Genomic DNA, 23,181 nt, shown 5'->3' on the forward strand with positions numbered 1-23,181 from the left:
GCAGGCCCAGGAGAGGGGGGCGCCGCCAGCGACCCAGGGCATCATGCCCCACTCGCCCCCGTCAACCCTAAATGTGAGGGGAGGAGAGCGCAGCGTCTCTCCCTCCCCTCACCGCCGCTGCCAGCAGCGCTGCTGTGTCCGGTCTCCGGCGCTAGCCAATCAGAGCTTGCGGACCGGCTCCTGATTGGCTGCCGGTCCGCGAGCACTGATTGGCTAGCGAACCGGCGCCAGACAGCCGCCGGAGACCTGGAGCAGTGAGGGGAAGGAGAGGTGCTGCGCTGCGCTCTCCTCCCCTCACATAACAACAAGCGGTGAGTGGCGGGCTTGGCGGCACAGTGGGGCATGTATCTGACACCAAATGGGGCATATGTAACTGGCACTGAGTGGGGCAATGTATCTGGCACTGAGTGGGGCAATGTATCTGGCACTGAGTGGGGCAATGTATCTGGCACTGAGTGGGGCAATGTATCTGGCACTGAGTGGGGCAATGTATCTGGCACTGAGTGGGGCAATGTATCTGGCACTGAGTGGGGCAATGTATCTGGCACTGAGTGGGGCAATGTATCTGGCACTGAGTGGGGCAATGTATCTGGCACTGTGGGCCATTTTCAGTGGCCACACCCCTTCTGGTGCGTGGCCACACCCCGTCTGGTGGGTGACCACGCCCTTTTTTGGCGCACACACATGCTTTATTTTGTGTGTTGTTTTTTTTGGGGGGGGGTGGCGCCATTTTCCAGCTTGCCCTGGGCTCCGAAAACCCTAGCTACGCCTCTGCTCCTCCCCTCACATTTCGGCTTGACGGGGGCGAGTGGGGCATGATGCCCTGGCCGCCAGCGGCGCCCCCCTCTCCTGGGCCTGCCAAGGCGCCCAGGGCACGTGCCCCACTCGCCCTACCCTAGATACGCCTCTGCTCCAGAAGGATATAAATACATTAGAAAGTGTAGAAATAAGGGCAACTAAAATGGTGCCTACATCACAAAACATACTCGGAAAGGCTAAAAGATCTTAACATGTATAGTTTGGAGGTGAGAAGGGAAAGGGGGGACATGATAGAAACTTTCAAATATACCAAAGGTTTTAACAACATTCAGGAGGAAAACATTCTTCAAAGGAAGAGAAGTATTAGAACTCGAGGACATACACTGAAACTGGAGGGAGGCAGGTTCATGGGAAATTTAAGGAAAAATTACTTCACAGAAAGGGTAGTGGATAAGTGGAGTAGCCTCCCATCAGAGGTGGTAGAGGCTAAGACTGTAGAGCAATTAAAACATGCTTCGGATAGGTATATGAATATTCTTACAAAGAATTAAGGTTAAAAAAAGGTTGAGATTACCTTAAGGATAAAAAAAAAAAGGGGCAGACTAGATGGGCCAAGTGGTTCTTATCTGCTGTAAAATTCTATGTTTCTATATTACACTGTTAGATTTATTTATTTTTTTAATTTTTTGGACAATGGGTTTTTTGAAGCTTGTGAAGGAACTCGAAAGGAGAACCAAAAAGATCAGTCTAGATAAATCTCAATTTTTATTTTTGTTACAATTTAAATTTGTCCTCACATACAGTATACAGGTATTTGTTAAACACATTTCACAATAAATATTTTATAATTACACTAGATGGCAGTATTTCTCACATTTTTGTCACAGATATATAACACGTGTGTGTGTGTATACTGTATAACATATATGCCGGATATACTGTATATCATTGCTGCAATTTCTCAATAGAATTTCAGGGAACGTCAATATTTTTCAATGGAGGACATTGAAAGTAGTTCAAATATTGAAACATAGAAACACAGAATTTGACGGCAGATAAGAACGACTTGAATCATCTAGTTTGCCCCTTATATAGTACTTGACCCTAACAAAATAACAAAAAACAAAAATGTGGAAGATATTACTATGATTTTTTTTTTTTTTGAGACACAAAGTAAATTTAGCATAGAATTAAAAAAATATATATTAATTTATTAAGAAAATATATTAGGAATTAAAGAGAGAATATACATAGCATAGACATGAACAAAAAAAAAATTAGGGAGTACTCAGCAATTTCTAAATACTGCCACAGACAAGTGCAAAAAATATGATGTCTCAAAAACTAAATCTTCTGCCTTATACTACTGTATACTGCATAATTGGATCCTGATATCTCCAGTGTATACCACTATGATTCAGATAAGCTATTTTTTTTTTACTTTTTATTTTTTTATTCAATTGCTTTTTATTGGATTTTTGAAATTTTTACAAATTTAACAGAAAAGAAAACAAAAACAGAAAACACATCAGCTGACATTCAGCTGCACATATTTAAAAGAGAGAGCAGATCATGTAAATGTAGATTCCCGCCAAAATCAGAGAACTGCAGAACACTGGTGACAGAGCAACATAACAGTATGTAGGTGTCTAATGCTGAAAAGGAAATAGGTTAAAAATACAATGGGTTAATGGTGAACTCAAGGTGCCCTGAAATGTTTAAGCTCTTTTTTGAAAATTTGAAAGTCCTGATCTCCAATGGTACCTCCACACCAATGTAGCTCTTCCAGACACAATGAAGAAGGTCCCTGGCAGGTATACTGTCTGTCCCTATCCTACCTCTGGGTCCTCTGGTCTTGGATCTCACAGTGGTCCGCTGGTTTGCGGTGGCTGGCGTCTCTCCTTCCTAACTGGAAGTTTGTGAGGCGTCACTGCCAGGTGACTTGATGACGGGATTTTCGTGTATCGACGCGTTTCAAATTACAAATCAACCCCTTATGTGTCCAGCACCATCTCTCCACAAGCTTCTATAAACCTTTTCAATTTCAGAGCAATATAACATCCATAGAATATCACATCATATTAACACATCACGGGAACGCCAGAGCGTATATTCTCATATGCAGTGATCCATAGTACGCATGTAGCAATAGAACAGGAATCGCATAAGAAATCAATTCACCATACAAAACAGCACAGAAAAAAATCACATATTGAGAAATGAAATTAAATAAACAAAACTGAACATGAACATGGCTGGCCACGGGCTACCCACCACACATCTCTCGCAAAAGACCCAATCAACAGTTATCCAAGTATCTCTAATGGCCCGTACACACTGGTCGATATATCGGCCGTTCTCTTGAACGGCCGATATATCGCGGGAGCGTTGGCCAGTGTGTACGGCCGATACGTCTGTGAACTCCGTCGTTCACAGACGTATCGCGTCGGCCGCACAGCACAGCCGACGGCCAATATATCTACCGATATATTGGCGCGTCGCTGTGTGTGTGTACGGGGCGGTTGGCCGACTGCCCGTACACATGCGGCGGCCGGCGGTGATTGACAGCTGAACTGGGCGGGCGTGTGTACACACCCGCCCAGTTCATGACGTCAGTCCGACGGATCGGGCAGTGTGTATGCTGAACACACTGCCCGATCCGTCCATAGATATATCTGCAGATCAATTGATCTGCAGATATATCTACTAGTGTGTACCCAGCTTAAGGCTCGACATTACCTATCCGTGAAATAGCAAGAGCTCAACCACTTTCCCCAAACCGTAAGAAACTTTTTCTCTGCATTCCTGGCTAGAAACACAAATTTCTCATGCGCAATGGATTCATTAACCAGAGAAATCCAGGACTTTAGGATCAGGGCTTCATTAGCCAGCCAAAGTCTGGCTATGCAAACCTTGGCCAGGACACGTAAGTTTATAACATAGCATCTACTGGGTGGATCTAGAACCTCTTCCTCAATAACCGCTAGTGCACACGTCACAGGTGTAAGTATAGGAGAAGGAATACCCGTGTTAACTGCAGCATGCATGACCTCTTTCCAAAATGCCGACACCATGGGACATAACCAGGGCATATGCCAAAAGAATGCTCGCAAACTTCCAAACTTAGGACATTTTGAGCTATGGGATCCCCCAATATGCGACAGTTTCAGCGGGGTCATATATACCCTATGTAGTATGAACAATTGTATTTGCTGGTATCTGACGGAGGAAGTTGAAAGCCGATGAGACCCCAGAGCACCTTCCCATATGTCATCCGATAATGGACCTAAATCAGATTACCACTTAGTCTTAAGAGAGGCAAGGGGTTCCATATAATGCGTTTGGAGTATACGGCCATATATTTTAGAAACTAAGTGTCCCGATCCCAACATTTGCAATAGTAGATTAACCGAGGAGTCAGCAAGAATTGGAGGACCATTAGGGAATTGGGCAGCAATAGCATGTCTTAATTGAAGGAAACAAAAAATGAACACCAATGGAACATTAAACTCCTGTTGAAGTTGCTGAAAGGATTTAAACGCCCTGCCAGTGTATAGATGTCCCAAAGAGAATACTCCCCATGTCCCCCAGACCTCCCTGACTTGAAGTTGAGATAGCTCATTCAGTCCATATCTATTATCTAGCGGGGTGTCAGGGTCAATACCATGCCCTTGCAGTACAGAGTGCGCCAACCTCCAAATAATAATAGACTGTTTTACAAGCGGCACTGTGGACATTTTGACACTTCCACAAGGAAGCAGTTGCAGTGGGGAACCACCTGGATATTCCTGTAGCACCAACTGCAAATGCAAAGCCGAGTTATCAAGGTCATCAACCCATTCCCAAAGATGTGCCAGTTGTGCTGCAAAATAATAAAATCGGAAGTTGGGAAGAGCCAATCCCCCCAAAACTTTCATTCTGGTCACAGTGTCAAGTTTCAATCATGCCCGTTTATTAGCCCATATCAATGAGGAAAGCAAACCATCTATCTGTTTAAAGACTTTTGAGGGATGTAAACAGGGGACTGCTGCAGAACATATAGGAGTTTGGGCTGAAAAATAAGAATTTACTCACCGGTAATTCTATTTCTCGTAGTCCGTAGTGGATGCTGGGACTCCGTAAGGACCATGGGGAATAGCGGCTCCGCAGGAGACTGGGCACAACTAAAAGAAAGCTTTAGACTACTGGTGTGCACTGGCTCCTCCCACCATGACCCTCCTCCAGACTTCAGTTAGAATACTCTGCCCGGAAGAGCTGACACAAGAAGGAAGGATTTTGAATCCCGGGTAAGACTCATACCAGCCACACCAATCACATCGTATAACTTGTGATACAATACCCAGTTAACAGTATGATAACAACTGAGCCTCTCAACAGATGGCTCAACAATAACCCTTTAGTTAGGCAATAACTATATACAAGTATTGCAGACAATTCGCACTTGGGATGGGCGCCCAGCATCCACTACGGACTACGAGAAATAGAATTACCGGTGAGTAAATTCTTATTTTCTCTAACGTCCTAAGTGGATGCTGGGACTCCGTAAGGACCATGGGTTTATACCAAAGCTCCCAAATGGGCGGGAGAGTGCGGATGACTCTGCAGCACCGAATGGGCAAACTCTAGGTCCTCCTCAGCCAGGGTGTCAAACTTGTAGAATTTAGCAAATGTGTTTGACCCCGACCAAGTAGCTGCTCGGCAAAGTTGTAGAGCCGAGACCCCTCGGGCAGCCGCCCAAGAAGAGCCCACTTTCCTCGTGGAATGGGCTTTCACTGATTTAGAATGCGGCAGTCCAGCCGCAGAATATGCAAGCTGAATCGTACTACAGATCCAGCGAGCAATAGTCTGCTTTGAAGCAGGAGCACCCAACTTGTTGGGCGCATACAGGATAAATAGCGAGTCAGTCTTTCTGACTCCCGCAGTCCTGGAAACATAAATTTTCAGGGCCCTGACTACGTCCAACAACTTGGAAGCCTCCAAGTCTTTAGTAGCCGCAGGCACCACGATAGGTTGGTTCAGATGAAAGGCTGATACCACCTTAGGGAGAAATTGGGGACAAGTCCTCAATTCTGCCCTATCCATATGGAAAATCAGATAAGGGCTTTTACATGACAAAGCCGCCAATTCTGATACACGCCTGGCCGAAGCCAAGACCAACAACATGACCACTTTCCACGTGAGATACTTCAATTCCACGGTTTTAAGTGGCTCAAACCAATGTGACTTTAGGAAATCCAACACCACGTTGAGATCCCAAGGTGCCACAGGAGGCACAAAAGGGGGCTGAATATGCAGCACTCCCTTAACAAAAGTTTGAACTTCAGGTAGTGAAGCCAGTTCTTTCTGGAAGAAAATCGACAGAGCCGAAATCTGGACCTTAATGGAACCCAATTTTAGGCCCATAGTCACCCCTGACTGTAGGAAGTGCAGGAAACGGCCCAGCTGAAATTCCTCCGTTGGGGCCTTCCTGGCCTCACACCATGCAACATATTTTCGCCATATGCGGTGATAATGGTTTGCGGTTACTTCTTTCCTAGCTTTAATCAGCGTAGGAATGACTTCCTCCGGAATGCCCTTTTCCTTCAGGATCCGGTGTTCAACCGCCATGCCGTCAAACGCAGCCGCGGTAAGTCTTGGAACAGACAGGGCCCCTGCTGCAGCAGGTCCTGTCTGAGCGGCAGAGACCATGGGTCCTCTGACATAATTTCTTGAAGTTCCGGGTACCAAGCTCTTCTTGGCCAATCCGGAACAATGAGTATAGTTCTTACTCCTCTTCTCCTTATTATCCTCGGTACCGTTGGTATGAGAGGAAGAGGAGGGAACAGATAAACCGACCGGTACACCCACGGTGTCACTAGAGCGTCCACAGCTATCGCCTGCGGGTCTCTCGACCTGGCGCAATATCTTTCTAGCTTTTTGTTTAGGCGGGACGCCATCATGTCCACCTGTGGCCTTTCCCAACGGTTTACAATCAGTTGGAAGACTTCTGGATGAAGTCCCCACTCTCCCGGGTGGAGGTCGTGCCTGCTGAGGAAGTCTGCTTCCCAGTTGTCCACTCCCGGAATGAACACTGCTGACAGTGCTAACACGTGATTTTCCGCCCATCGGAGAATCCTTGTGGCTTCTGCCATCGCCGTCCTGCTTCTCGTGCCGCCCTGTCGGTTTACATGGGCGACTGCCGTGATGTTGTCTGACTGGATCAGTACCGGCTGGTTTTGAAGCAGGGGTTTTGCCTGACTTAGGGCATTGTAAATGGCCCTCAGTTCCAGAATATTTATGTGTAGGGAAGTCTCCTGACTCGACCATAGTCCCTGGAAGTTTCTTCCCTGTGTGACTGCCCCCCAGCCTCGAAGGCTGGCATCCGTGGTCACCAGGACCCAGTCCTGTATGCCGAATCTGCGGCCCTCTTGAAGATGAGCACTCTGCAGCCACCACAGCAGAGACAACCTTGTCCTTGGAGACAGGGTTATCAGCCGATGCATCTGAAGATGCGATCCGGACCACTTGTCCAACAGGTCCCACTGAAAGGTTCTCGCATGGAACCTGCCGAATGGAATTGCTTCGTAGGAGGCTACCATCTTTTCCAGGATCCGCGTGCAGTGATGCACCGACACCTGTTTTGGTTTTAGGAGGCCTCTGACTAGAGATGACAGCTCCTTGGCCTTCTCCTCCGGGAGAAACACTTTTTTCTGTTCTGTGTCCAGAACCATCCCCAGGAACAGTAGACGTGTCGTAGGGACCAGCTGTGACTTTGGAATATTTAGAATCCAGCCGTGCTGTTGTAGCACCTTCCGAGATAGTGCTACCCCGACCAACAACTGCTCCCTGGACCTCGCCTTTATCAGGAGATCGTCCAAGTACGGGATAATTAAAACTCCCTTCTTTCGAAGGAGTATCATCATTTCGGCCATTACCTTGGTAAAGACCCTCGGAGCCGTGGATAGACCGAACGGCAACGTCTGGAATTGGTAATGACAAGCCTGTACCACAAATCTGAGGTACTCCTGGTGAGGATGGTAAATGGGGACATGCAGGTAAGCATCCTTGATGTCCAGTGATACCATGTAATCCCCCTCGTCCAGGCTTGCAATAACCGCCCTGAGCGATTCCATCTTGAACTTGAATTTTTTTATATATGTGTTCAAGGATTTCAAATTTAAAATGGGTCTCACCGAACCGTCCGGTTTCGGCACCACAAACATTGTTGAATAGTAACCCCGTCCTTGTTGAAGTAGGGGCACCTTTACTATCACCTGCTGGGAATACAGCTTGTGAATTGCCTCTAACACTGCCTCCCTGCCTGAGGGAGTTGTCTGACAGAGGACAGGACCCCACAAAGCCCTTTGGGGAGACAAAGAGAGAGTATGCCAGCACACACCAGAGCGCTATATAACACAGGGATCCCACTATAAATGAGTGTTTTTTCCCTTATAGCTGCTTATATATATATATATATATATATATATATATATATACTGCGCCTAAATTTAGTGCCCCCCCTCTCTTTTTTACCCTTATGTAGCTTGTCACAATGCAGGGGAGAGCCAGGGAGCGTCCTTCCAGCGGAGCTGTGAGGGAAAAATGGCGCCAGTGTGCTGAGGGAGATAGCCCCGCCCCTTTTCCGGCAGACTTCTCCCGCTTTTTCTGGAATTCTGGCAGGGGTATTTTTACACCTATATAGCCTTCCTGACTATATATGGTGTAGATTTGCCAGCCAAGGTGTCTTATATTGCCCTCAGGGCGCCCCCCCCCAGCACCCTGCACCCATCAGTGACCGGAGTGTGAGGTGTGCATGAGGAGCAATGGCGCACAGCTGCAGTGTTGTGCGCTACCTTGTTGAAGACAGAAGTCTTCTGCCGCCGATTTTCCGGAACACTTCTTGCTTCTGGCTCTGTAAGGGGGCCGGCGGCGCGGCTCCGGGAACGAACACCAAGGTCGGGTCCTGCGGTCGATCCCTCTGGAGCTAATGGTGTCCAGTAGCCTAAGAAGCCCAAACTACCACCAGTTAGGTAGGTTCGCTTCTTCTCCCCTTAATCCCTCGCTGCAGTGAGTCTGTTGCCAGCAGATCTCACTGTAAAATAAAAAACCTAAAATATACTTTCTTTCTAGGAGCTCAGGAGAGCCCCTAGTATGCATCCAGCTCAGCCGGGCACAAGATTCTAACTGAAGTCTGGAGGAGGGTCATGGTGGGAGGAGCCAGTGCACACCAGTAGTCTAAAGCTTTCTTTTAGTTGTGCCCAGTCTCCTGCGGAGCCGCTATTCCCCATGGTCCTTACGGAGTCCCAGCATCCACTTAGGACGTTAGAGAAAAACATTATCATATTAACCCTCCCTGTAACAGTTAAGGGTAATTTTCCCCATATCTTCACTCTGTTGCAAAGATAAGCTATTTGCGGTGTGATATTGAGGGAGGAAAATTTGTGAGGATCATTAGACATCCAAATACCCAAATATTTGAAAGAGTCCACCCACCGTAGCGGAAGGGAAACTAGTGGAAAAGTAGGAATCAAACCCTGAAGCGGGCTGATGGAGGATTTCACCCAATTAATCAGAAGCCCAGAGTAGCGCCCGAACTCATTAATAGTATCCAATATCCTGGGCATAGACTCAGCATAGCGATCCACAAATAATAAAATATCGTCCGCATATAAAGCTATTTTATCCTCCCTAGTACCCACTTTAAGACCAGAAATCTCATTGTTCGCCCTCAGAAGGCATGCAAGGGGTTCAATAGCAATAGCAAACAGGGTAGGGGACAGTGGGCACCCCTGACGTGTGCCTCTAGACAATGGAAAGGATTGTGACACAAAGCCATTCACCGCCACTCTGGCCGAGTGAGAAGAATACATCAACCGAACATATTTAATAAAACCTACGCATTGTCTCCCATAGGTAATCCCACTCCACGGAATCAAAGGCCTTAGCGGCATCCAATGAAACAACAATGGAGGAAGAGGACACCTCACGGGAAATTTGTAAATGAGTAAACAATCGTCTAAGATTAATGGATGTCGATTTACTCGGCATAAATCCCGTCTGATCAGGGTGTATAATATGTGTAATAACCTGATTCAGTCTACACGCCAGGACTTTGGCCAAAATTTTGATGTCAGTGGGCAAAAGGGAGATAGGGCGATAAGAATCTACCTTCCTATGATCTTTGTCAGGTTTAGGAAGGACCACAATCTATGCTTCTACCATGGATGGGGGAAGAAACACTTGTACAAAAATCAGATTATACAACTCAAGTAGCTGAGGGATGAAAAAATCCAAATGTTGTTTATATAGCTCAGACGGTATACCATCCAGTCCCAAAGCCTTACCACTGGGAGAGGCCTTAATAGCGACCACAATTTCTTCCGGCGAGATAGGCACCTCAAGAAAATCTTGCGCTTCACAAGACAATGAGGGAAATTGTACAGTCCGTAAATAGTCATCTAATTGCAACGGGATACAGTCTAATTTGGAGCTATACAAACGCCTATAATAGGACACAAACTCCGACGCAATCTGTGGAGTCTGTAAAGAGTAGTGCATCTGAACCATCAAGCTCAACCACAATATTAGAAGACCTCTCACCCCATGCCAGGGAAGCCAAATATGACCCCAGCCTATCACCAGTAGCATAAAAAGTATGGGAGGAAAAAAGAAGTCTATACGGAGTCTTTTCCATTAAATAATCTTTCCATTCCTTTTGGGCTGACAGCCAGGCCAATTTGGAACAATCTAAACAATCCTGTAAATACCGTGTTTCCACAGCAACACTCTGGGCCTCCAACTCGGACTCCCGACGCCTAAAAAAGGACTTCAAAATTGGACACCCTTTTAATTAGGGTTCCCCTCAGAAATGCTATAAACGTGTCCCACAAAATAGAGAGTGTTCAGCCTTATTCATCTCAAAGAATTCCAAACCGGGTTACATTGCGGCTTACGACGGAAGCGATCGCAGCGGCGACCGCTAAGAAGATTGACAAGAAGGAGGCATGGACGGGCAGATCCGGACCGTTGGAGACAGTTTTCGGGGAGTGGTGAGTAAAACGCAGGCGTGTCCATGACAACGGAGGGCGGAGGAGTGACGTCAAAGCCGGGCCCATCATCACTGGATCCATCGCACAGGGTATGTCCAGCCCTAGTCTACTTCTGCTTGAATTTTTTTTAGCTTAGCAGGGCTGCACAAGCGATCGGAGCCCTGCTAAGCTAAAATACACTCCCCCATAGGCGTGTACTATTGATCGCAGCAGCAGCTAAAAGTTGCTAGCTGCGATCAACTCTGAATGACCACCTATGACAAACTCTGCAACTTTTTTGAGGACATCGGGAGAGTAAGGAGGCGGCACATACACAGCTAGTAAAAGCAAAGGGACAAAATGTATTCTACACTTCAAAAATATGTATCTCCCCCTGTTTGTACAGACTCCAACACAAAGGGAACAGTCTTTTTAATATAGAAACCCCATGGGAGGCAGAGGTGTGCATAGAGTGGAACACCCATCCCACCCAGGGTCTCTTAAAGGAAAGAATCTTGCCGCCCACTAAATGAGTTTCCATAAGACATATGATATCAGAGGCATACTGTCTGATCTGTCTAAGCACCAGGGACCTCTTAATTTTATCATTGAGCCCTCTCACATTCCACGATAACACTCTAAGTCCAGCCATAGGAGATCGTAGTCCTATTAAGGACTATAGCCCGCAGCCAGCCACACCCACCTCCCAGGCCCGCAATCGCAAGGCACCAGTGCTCGATAAGTAGAACAGCAATCCACACACAATCAAACCAAAAACATCCACACAAAAAAATAGTAGCAGCCTGAAACAACCCCCCCCCCCCCCCCCCCCCCCCACACACACCCTGTATACTACTCCCAACTTGCAGCATATTTGGATCCCAAAACAGATTACAAATCCCTAGCAAGAAAAAATGTCACCATTAACTTGCGTAGACAAAACCAAAAATCACATTAAGCAATGATCTAGGCAGAGCCAAAAATATAATGGCACTGAGAAAAGAAAAAAGCTCCCAGCTACCAAACCACACCTTAACAAAAAGGGGGAAAAAGAGAAGAAACATATACAATCTCTCACCAGGGCTTAAGAACAGAACACTTTTGGATATGGCAGGACCATATAATCCCCCCCCCCCCCCTTTACATATCAGCATATACAGACAGAGAAAATGTAGCAGGTCTAAATGGTCAACTAAAATAACAGACATAAAACTTTCACAGCCATAGAGCAAAGGGACATAGTGAAGGCATATAAGTGCCGCATACATAGCATAAGTCTTGCATCCGGAACCTCAGAAAATGATCAAGGATCTGCAAGAGCACGTCTCGCCGGAAAGCGTCTATCCAGCCACACCGAGGCCTCACGGGGAGTTGCGAAGAATTTAGTCTCTCCATCAGCCACCACCCACAGCTTTGATGGAAAGAGCATGGCATATGGTAAATTAAGCTCACGGAGCCTCCGTTTAATAGGTAGAAATTGAGCCCTGTCCTTCTGTACATCCACCGCAAAGTCCGGAAAGACCAATATTGGTGACCCGTTCCATTTGAGAGGGCCTTTTGTGCGAGTAAGTTTCAGAACAGTGTCCCAGTCACGGAACTGGAGGAATTTGGCAATGAAGGTACGGGGCGGGGGCCCCCGTGGCAGTGGGCGCATCGGCACCCTATGGGCTCGTTCCACTGTGAAGTAGGACAAAAACTCCTCAGACCAAAACGCATCCCTGAGCCATGTTTCAAGAAACTCTTCAGGAGATGAGCCCTCCTCTTTTTCAGGCAGGCCAATGAAGTGAATATTACTGCGCCGCAAGCGACCTTCCAAATCAGTCAGTTTTTTGCGCACATCAGTCATCTGAGATTTCAAGGCGTCGGTACGCCTCCCTAGCGGAGTGACAGTATCCTCGACAGTAGAGATACGAGTCTCAACCTCTCCTACTCTCTCTCTCTCACCCGCTGAAGGTCTTGATGAATAATAGAAAGATCAGCCTGCACCTGCCCAATCTTATCAGCCAAGTGAGCCTCACTAGCAGTTACGGCATCCAAGACTCTTTGTAAGGCAGTATCCGGTGGCTCAGAGGAAGCAGAACTGTTTGCGGGAGATGTGGGCGAGGCCTCAGATCGCCCATTCTCCCCCCGTTGCTGTTGAGAAGCAGGATTTCGGACAAACCTCTCTATCGTACCCGCCGCAGCATTTTGCTGGCGGCCTTTCACCACCTTGGATAACACGATGTCGCAGCACCAGACCACTAATACATATAAAAGCAAATGCAGGCAAAGAAGGAGGGAGCAAGTACCAACACAATATTAAAGTCACAATAAGTGCGGTATATATATATATATATATATATATATATATATATATATATATATATATATATATATATATATAGAAACAGAAGCTTACGGCTGTATCACTCAGTGTCGACGTAGCGGGCCGTAGAACAGTACACAAGGTGCAGGGGACACACAGTATCCCACGTATATGACCCACAAAATGGCCGCTGTTACTTTAACAAGGCACGCAGGGCCAATCCCCACTGTATGAAGTCCAGGTCAGGAATAAGGACCCCAATTCCCAATGGAAGGTGGTTGTCAGCAGGCACTTCAATACACAAGGAGGAAAAAATGGGGAGGGCAGGGGTGCATATATTAGAGAGAGCACCCAGCACAGGCTTGCTGCACAGCCCCCACCAACCTCAACCTCCGCAGCAGCAGCTCAGCTTTCCTCTCACCCCAGGTACGCCCTGGAAGGGTTAATTTAGGCAGGATGAGGCAGAGACAGAGACAGGGGGGCTAGGAAGTGGTCAGCGAGCAGGCAAAAGTAGAGGCAGCGGGACGAGGGGAATGACTGCACAGGAGCTGCACCAGGCGCCCACACAGCGGAGAGCAGCAGCGGCAACCCGATGAGCTCACCTGGCTCTGCGTGTCCCAGCTGGTTGTAGCAGACAGCGGAGACGTGGACATCCAGAGGAGAGCGGAGCACGAGGCAGCAGCATCCCACGTGAGCCCAGCACGCCTCGGAGCCCTCACAGCAAACGGCTTATATCACGGCGGTGTTCGGCCTCAGGGCAACCCAAACGGAGTCCTGGAGGGGTACCCAGCTTTAAGGCAGTTGTGGTCCGAGAAACAGCCCCAGGGGGAGAAGCAGGATGAAGGTGCAGGATATAGTGGCCGGAGAGCTGCACAGCATGTGTGCTACTCCATGCCCGTCTTGGGCACCCCTCCCCCACCCCACTATTATTCTTTTTTAATCAATGTAAATTTGATATCTATTGTCTATTAAAATTAAACTTAAAATACTACACTATGATGGTAATTGTATATATCTTTGTTTCTGAGCTCATACAGCATGCTGTAATGGATATCCTGTTGATCTAAAAATGGTTGTAGAAAAGTGACCCAACATTGGAATTAATTCAGATAAGACAATATTTTTATTTGGTACAGGGATTCAATGCTATTACTTTATCAGATTGGATGTCATCACAATTGATTGCACTAGGTGACGCCTTTTCACTTCAAGAGAAAGCAATAACTGTGTACCAGGAAAGCTACCAGCGCCACAGATGCAGTATCTCTATTGTGAAAAACTAGTATGGGAACAGTGCAAAAAAATTCAAATAAACCTGCTTATAGACACTCCCTATGGTCTACAGGGCGTCAGCTTTTTACCTCAGGTATGTATAGGTACTGGTATAAGTACCTAAGGGAGACAAATATGTGGACGGAAGGTGAGGTAATAGATAGCGACCAATGGTGTCAAACAGTACCAAAGCTGGGTAATTTATATAAAAGGTATAAACAATTTATTGCACATAGAAAACACTAAAACAATACTGGGTGTAAAAGCATAAAAACCAGTAAAGACATCTAAAGTTCATTAAAAAAAGGCAGGAGAACATAAAAAAGGGGGGAACATTCAGCATTAAAGGTAAATGGATAAAAGAAAAAATGGCGTTCAAAAACTTAAAACGACTAAAAAAGAGGAGTATAGCTTAACTTTCAATGAATGAGGTTAGATCAAGGCAGCACCCAACGCGTTTCGTCCCATCTGGACTTCATCAAGGGGTGAGTTGAGGCTAGAGACAGACAGATATATATACTAAGCCTAAGGAGGAAGTGGTGTATACATCACTTCCTGTAATCAATTAGCAAGGGGGATCTAAGATATTCAAATTACATGTTTGTTATCACCTTACATTAATAGGGACCTTAAGTGATGTAAGTAAACGTAAAAATACACAGTGAAACATCCATAATAAGTCAGAATAGTGCAGAGCCGCGGACTTCCTGTCCGGGCTGCATGTGACGTCACATCCGCCCCACGTCCGGTTCCTAGAAGTGCGCATGCGGTGGTTTCGTGTGGCGGAAGCTTGTGTAGTCCTATGCGGCTGCTAGATTCATATCCTGTCCGGGCTGGTATTGACAGAACGGGATCCGCCGGCGGCCGAGCGAACAACAACCCTCATAATAAACTTTCTAAGCTGTCATTCTGGACTCCAAAAACATGGCCGCCGCATAAATTATGGACTTTAATCCACTAAGAAATGGCCGCCGGCGGATCCCGTTCTGTCAATACCAGCCCGGACAGGATATGAATCTAGCAGCCGCATAGGACTACACGAGCTTCCCCCACACGAAACCACCGCATGCGCACTTCGAGGAGCCGGACACCGGACGTGGGGCGGATGTGACGTCACATGCAGCCCGGGCAGGAAGTCCGCGGCTCTGCACTATTCTGACTTTTTATGGATGTTTCACGGTGTATTTTTACGTTTACTTACATCACTTAAGCTGATACCACCTTAGGAAGGAATTGGGAACGAGTCCTCAATTCCGCCCCATCCATATGAAAATCAGATAAGGGCTTTTGCATGACAAAGCCGCCAATTCTGATACACGCCTGGCCAACGCCAAGGCCAACAGCATGAGCACTTTCCACGTGAGGTATTTTAGCTCTACGGATTTAAGTGGCTCAACCCAATGTGACTTCAGGAAATCCAACACCACGTTGAGATCCCACGGTGCCACTAGAGGCACAAACGGGGGCTGAATATGCAGCACTCCCTTAACAAAAGTCTGAACTTCAGGCAGTGAAGCCAGTTCTTTTTTGGAAGAAAATGTACAGAGCCGAAATCTGGACCTTAATGGAACCCAATTTTAGGCCCGTAGTCACTCCTGACTGTAGGAAGTGCAGAAATCGTGCCAGTGGAAATTCCTCCGTTGGGGCCTTCCTGGCCTCACACTAAGCAACATATTTTTGCCATATTCGGTGATAATATTTTGCGATCACATCTTTCCTAGCCTTAATCAGCGTAGGAATGACTTCCTCCGGAATGCCTTTTTCCTTTAGGATCCGGTGTTCAACTGCCATGCCGTCAAACACAGCCGTGGTAAGCCTTGGTACAGGCAGGGCCCCTGCTGCAGCAGGTCCTGTCTGAGCGGTAGAGGCCATGGGTCCTCTGACATCATTTCTCGAAGTTCTGGGTACCAAGCTCTTCTTGGCCAATCTGGAACCACGAGTAAAGTTCTTACTCCTCTCCTTCTTAGTATTCTCAGTACCTTGGGTATGAGAGGCAAAGGAAGGAACACATACACCGACTGGTACACCCACGGTGTTACCAGAGCGTCCACAGCTATCGCCTGAGGGTCCCTTGACCTGGCGCAATATCTTTTTAGCTTTTTGTTGAGGCGGGACGCCGTCATGTCCACCTGTGGCCTTTCCCAATGGTGTACAATCATTTTGAAGACTTCTGGATGAAGTCCCCACTCTCCCGTGTGGAGGTCGTGCTTGCTGAGAAAGTCTGCTTCCCAGTTGTCCACTCCGGGAATGAACACTGCTGACAGTGCTAACACATGATTTTCCGCCCATCGGAAAATCCTTGTGGCTTCTGCCATCACCATCCTGCTTCTTGTGCCGCCCTGCTGGTTTACATGGGCGACCGCCGTGATGTTGTCTGACTGGATCAGCACCGGCTGGTGTTGAAGCAGGGGTCTAGCCTGACTTAGGGCATTGTGAATGGCCCTTAGTCCTATAATATCTATGTGTAGGGAAGTCTCGTGACTTGACCACAGTCCCTGGAAGTTTCTTCCCTGTGCGACTGCCCCCCAGCCTCGAAGGCTGGCATCCGTGGTCACCAGGACCCAGTCCTGTATGCCGAATCTGCGGCCCTCTAGAAGATGAGCACTCTGCAGCCACCACAACAGCGACACCCTGGCCCTTGGAGACAGGGTTATCAGCCAATGCGACCCGAACCACTTGTCCAACAGATCCCACTGGAAGATCCTTGCATGGAACCTGCCGAATGGAATTTCTTCGTAAGAAGCTACCGTCTCTCCCAGGACTCGCGTGCATTGATGCACCGACACCTGTATTTGTATTAGGAGGTCTCTGACTAGAGATGACAACTCCTTGGCCTTCTCCTCCGGGAGAAACCCTTTTTCCTGTTCTGTGTCCAGAACCATACCCAGGAACAGTAGACGCGTCGTAGGAACCAGCTGCGACTTTGGAATATTCAGAATCCAGCCGTGCTGTTGTAGCACTTCCCGAGATAGTGCTACTCCGACGAACAACTGCTCCCTGGACCTCGCCTTTATAAGGAGATCGTCCAAGTACGGGATAATTATAACTCCCTTTTTTCGAAGGAGTATCATCATTTCGGCCATTACCTTGGTAAATACCCTCGTGCCGGGACAGACCAACGGCAACGTCTGGAATTGGTAATGACAGTCCTGTACCACAATTTTGAGGTACTCCTGGTGAGGAGGGTAAATGGGGACATGCAGGTAAGCATCCTTGATGTCCAGTGATACCATGTAATCCCCTTCGTCCAGGCTTGCAGTAACCGCCCTGAGCGATTCCATTTTGAACTTGAACCTTCGTATATAAGTGTTCAAGGATTTAAATTTTAGAATGGGTCTCACCGACCCGTCTGGTTTCGGTACCACAAACATTGTGGAATAGTAACCCCGGCCTTGTAGAAGGAGGGGTACCTTGATTTTCACCTGCTGGAAGTACAGCTTGTGAATAGCCACCAGTACTACCTCTCCTCGAGGGTAGCAGGCAAGGCTGATTTGAGGTAACGGCGAGGGGGAGTCGCCTCGAACTCCAGCTTGTATCCCTGTGATACTACTTGCAGAACCCAGGGATCCACCTGTGAGCGAGCCCACTGGTCGCTGAAGTTCCCGAGACGCGCCCCTACCGCACCTGGCTCCACCTGTGGAGCCCCCGCGTCATGCGGTGGACTCAGAGGAAGCGGGGGAAGATTTTTGATCCTGGGAACTGGCTGTCTGGTGCAGCTTTTTCCCTCTTCCCTTGTCTCTGTGCAGAAAGGAAGCGCCTTTGACCCGCTTGCTTTTCTGAAGCCGAAAGGACTGTACCTTATAATACGGTGCTTTCTTAGGCTGTGAGGAAACGAGGTAAATTTTTTCCTTCCCAGCAGTTGCTGTGGATACGAGGTCCCAGAGACCATCCCCAAACAATTTCTCACCCTTATAAGGCAGAATCTTCATGTGCCTTCTAACGTCAGCATCGCCTGTCCACTGCCGGGTCCCTAATACCCTCCTGGCAGAATGGACATTGCATTAATTCTGGATGCCAGCCGGCAAATATCCCTCTGTGCATCCCTCATATATAAGACAACGTCTTTAATATGCACTATGGTTAGCAAATAGTATCCCTGTCCTGACAGGGTAATAGACCACGCTGCAGCAGCACTATTCATGCTGAGGCAATTTCAGGTCTCAGTATAGTACCAGAGTGTGTATATACAGACTTCAGGATAGCCTCCTGCTTTTTATCAGCAGGCTCCGTCAAAGTGGCCGTATCCTAAGACGGCAGTGCCACCTTTTTTGACAAACGTGTGAGCGCCTTATCCACCCTAAGGGATATTCTCCCAACGTGACCTATCCTCTGGCGGGAAAGGGTACGCCATCAGTAACTTTTTAGAAATTACCAGTTTCTTATCCGGAGAACCCACGCTTCTTCACACACTTCATTCACTCATCTGATGGGGGAACAAAACACTGTCTGCTTTTTCTCCCCAAACATAAAACCCCTTTTTTGTGGTATCTGGGTTAATGTCAGAAATGTGTAACACATTTTTCATTGCCGAGATCATGCAACGGATGTTCCTAGTGGATTGTGTATACGTCTCAACCTCGTCGACACTGGAGTCATACTCCATGTCGACATCTGTGTCTGCCATCTGTGGTAGCGGGTGTTTTTGAGCCCCTGATGGCCTTTGAGACGCCTGGGCAGGCGCGGGCTGAGAAGCCGGCTGTCCCATAGCGGTTACGTCATCCAGCCTTTTATGTAAGGAGTTGACACTGTCGGTTAATACCTTCCACCTATCCATCCACTCTGGTGTCGGCCCCCCAGGGGGCGACATCACATTTATCGGCATCTTCTCCGCCTCCACATAACCTTCCTCCTCCAACATGTCGACACAGCCGTACCGACACACCGCACACACACAGGGAATGCTCTGACTGAGTACAGGAACCCACAAAGTCCTTTGGGGAGACAGAGAGAGAGTATGCCAGCACACACCAGAGCTATATATAATGCAGGGATTAACACTATAACTGAGTGATTTTTTCCCCAATAGCTGCTTGTATACACAATATTGCGCCTAAATTTAGTGCCCCCCCTCTCTTTTTAACCCTTTGAGCATGAAAACTACAGGGGAGAGCCTGGGGAGCTGTCTTCCAGCTGCACTGTGAAGAAAAAATGGCGCCAGTGTGCTGAGGGAGATAGCCCCGCCCCTTTTTCGGCTGACTTTCTCCCGCTTTTTATGGATCTCTGGCAGGGGTATTTTACACATATATAGCCTATATGACTATATATTGTGTAGATTTGCCAGCCAAGGTGTTTAATATTGCTGCTCAGGGCACCCCCCCCCCCAGCACCCTGCACCCATCAGTGACCGGAGTGTGAGGTGTGCATGAGGAGCAATGGCGCACAGCTGAAGTCTTCTGCCGCCGATTTTCAGGACCATCTTCATGCTTCTGGCTCTGTAAGGGGGACGGCGACGCGGCTCCGGGACCGAACGATCGAGGTCGGGTCCTGTGTTCGATCCCTCTGGAGCTAATGGTGTCCAGTAGCCTAAGAAGCCCAAACTATCTCCAGTCAGGTAGGTTCGCTTCTTCTCCCCTTAGTCCCTCGTAGCAGTGAGTCTGTTGCCAGCAGATCTCACTGAAAATAAAAAACCTAAAATATACTTTCTTTTGTAGGAGCTCAGGAGAGCCCCTAGTGTGCATCCAGCTCAGCCGGGCACAAGATTCTAACTAAGGTCTGGAGGAGGGTCATAGTGGGAGGAGCCAGTGCACAACCAGGTAGTCCTAAAGCTTTCTTTAGTTGTGCCCAGTCTCCTGCGGAGCCGCTATTCCCCATGGTCCTTACGGAGTCCCAGCATCCACTTAGGACGTCAGAGAAATATAAATTACCCAGCTTTGGTACTGTTTGACACCATTGGTCGCTATCTATTACCTCACCTTCCGTCCACAGAAAGCAATAACTGTTAACAAGTTCATACATTATTTTCAAAATTTCATTATCTTCTTTTTCATATGAATTCCAACAAAAATAATAAATAAAATTAAAATACACAAATTAGATAAGATACTTACCTACTCTACCAGATGGTGTGGGAGACTACCAAATTGTCCTAGTGAAGTGGGCAGGATAGAGAGATAATATCAGGAACTGCGGGTCCGCATGGAGTGGGCAGGGCTAAAATTATATAAATATATAATAGATACTATCTATTAAGAGTGACATTTCAATAGTGGGCTCACTGGCGTATCTATAATGAGTGCAGTGTGTGCGGTGCAAACGAGCCCCTGAGTCCAGAGGGGAGCCCCACCGTACACGCTGCACCCATTTTTTTAAATACTTACCCCTCCGAAGTCCCGCACCGATGTCAGCAGCGTTCTGGAATCACCATGAAAATGGCACAGTGGAGAAATCACAGGGAAAATGGCCACTGCCATTTTCCCGGTAAGCTGCACATGCGCAGTAGAGTCTCAGCCCTCTAGTGTTCAGACTCTCCAGCACTGCCGTCAGAGAGGAGGGGGCCCTAACGGAGGAGACAGCACATGGGCCTCCTCCTCTCTTAAAAGTGCCCGGAGTGTTCTTATTAACATTTACTCTAACAGGACTGTTTGGATGGATAACAAAAAAGAAAAAAAAAACGCAGAAAAGTATTACTACACAGAATATAGCTCATGGCCATACTGTCGGAAAATGACTGACAACAGATACCATCTTATTGCTGGCTATGCTCCTAAAGGGGGGTACACACGGGAAGACGTGTGCTGAGCAACCTATCACAGAACGCTCAGCACACAGCATCGTGTGTGCTGAGGTGAAGTGAGCGATCTGACTAGGCCAATCTAGAGACAGAGATAGCGACGCACAGGGCCGCCAATCACTGTCGCTAAGGGGCATACACACGGAGCGATGTGTGCTTCTTTTCTAAGTAATCTAGTCAGATTGCTTAGAATTTAAGCACGGACCCCCCTTAACGTGTTTCATCTCTCACACAACACTGTTCCCATCCTACAATTTTAATTTTTTATTAACAGTTTCTTAAATAGTGCAGCATATTGTGTTGCACTTTACAATGGCAAACAGCAGTGTTAGAACTTACAATCTACTCAGTGGCGTAAGTTTGTCACAGTTGCCCGGAGGCAAGAAAAATATTGGTGCCCCCCTATATATATATATATATACGTGTAAAAAAATATATTTTTTTATTTTTGGCTCCTGCATAGCAAGCCTGCCGATTCTAACTATATGAAGCTACTACAAAACCGTTGCAACTAGGCAGATCTATGTAGGGGTCCAGCCACACACTACATAGATCTGCTCAGTCACTCACAATGCTGATTATTTCTCTGACAATTAATTTGCAAGTGTCATACCCAGGATTAGAACCCACAACCTATTACACTGGAAGCATGCACCTTACTGATGGAGATATCTGCTCCTGCATAGGAAGTATGAGAATTCTAACTATATGAAGTTACTTGTAATTGTCAGAGAAATAACTGCCCATAGTTAGAATTCTCATGCTTCCTTTATAGGAGCAAATAGCTTAATCAGTAAGGTGTCTGTTTCCTGTGTATCTATAATAAAGAGGGTGTGATTTGTAAGGTGTAGTGACTAGTGGGGGAGTCGGCTACGGAAGAGATACCGGCTGCTGTCAATTAACTTAATTGATTAATATCGCTGAACAGGAGGAGAAGTGCCCCTCTTCAAAGCAGGAGCCCGGCAGCAGCTGACTCCGTTGCCTCCCAGAGTTCTGCCTCTGAATCTACTGTATAGGGAAACAGGAATTGATACACAATGACAGGTGCTATCTATTGCATAATGGTCCAGCCAAATTGCAAAGGTTCTTGGCGGGCAGTATAATAGTCACACAGCAATGTTGGGCAGGTTGAAATCACTAACATCTGGCAGAGACATCAAAAGACTTTTATATATGCCCCACCAGCTCCCTAACCACCCCCAATCCAGCGACCCAATAAAACATTAGGAAGTCCATGATACATCTCAGTTTATGCGAGTTGCATATACTGTATTAGAAGCATATATTTTAGCAGTTGCCTATATGCGATTTAGGACATGACCAGCCGCTCATAGATATATTGCATAGATTTAGATAATCTGTACATGTGGCTCTATTCATTTTGATTTTAGATATCGGAAACTTAAACAAAAATTCTAAAGCCTCACTTTCTGAATATATACTGTACTTTGAAATTGAAGCTGTGTAATGGAAGCACACACTGGGGTATACGTAACAGGGTCCGAGTTTGCCAGAGGTGTGGGATGTCAGCCGAGAATGGCTGTATTTTTAAAGTGGCATTTACAAGGCAAAACCAACTTGTATCCATCATACAGTTTATTCTCATACAATGCAATGTCAAAGGTCCTAGCTCCTTACAGAAGCTACCAAACGGCCTTATCACTAACTGAGATCTTCTTCCTAGTCACAGGCCAGCTTTACTGACATTGGCCATCCAGATAAATCCCCCAGACACTATTTTTATACCTTAGACTCCTCCTCCCCTTCCTAGACTCTCAGGTAAATGAGACTCCCATCTTGCCTTCTTAAAGAAGTTCCTCACAGCTGTCCTGTTTGATTAGTCACATGCCTTCAGCTGCACAAAAACTGCAGGGGAGAAATGTACTGAAGTCAATGAAGCATGTAAGACACACATTTCCTATCCTACAAATGCATGACTTCCCTGGGCTTAACAGATAAACACCCCTGATTCCTTTGTAGCACACTGCCCCTATTGCCTACAGACAGTGTCGGACTGGGGCATGAAGGGCCCACCAGGGAAATGCAATCATATGGGCCCACTAAGGGGCGTTGCCATATGCTGGAAGGGGTGTGGCCACCTGACCAGA

The 23,181-nt window shown here is 47.1% G+C and overlaps 1 long non-coding RNA gene across 2 annotated transcripts in view; it reads right to left on the bottom strand.

The window, feature by feature from the left end:
- Nucleotides 1-23,181, bottom strand: part of LOC134949032 (uncharacterized) — a 52,068-nt gene that overhangs the window by 22,917 nt on the left and 5,970 nt on the right. For both annotated transcript variants that reach the window (XR_010183085.1, XR_010183086.1), the window contains exon 2: nt 22,820-22,939. This is a non-coding gene — a long non-coding RNA (uncharacterized LOC134949032). The remainder of the gene's footprint in view (nt 1-22,819; nt 22,940-23,181) is intronic.

Source organism: Pseudophryne corroboree, chromosome 8 (assembly GCF_028390025.1).
Source record: "Pseudophryne corroboree isolate aPseCor3 chromosome 8, aPseCor3.hap2, whole genome shotgun sequence".
Classification (NCBI taxonomy): Eukaryota; Metazoa; Chordata; class Amphibia; order Anura; family Myobatrachidae; genus Pseudophryne; species Pseudophryne corroboree.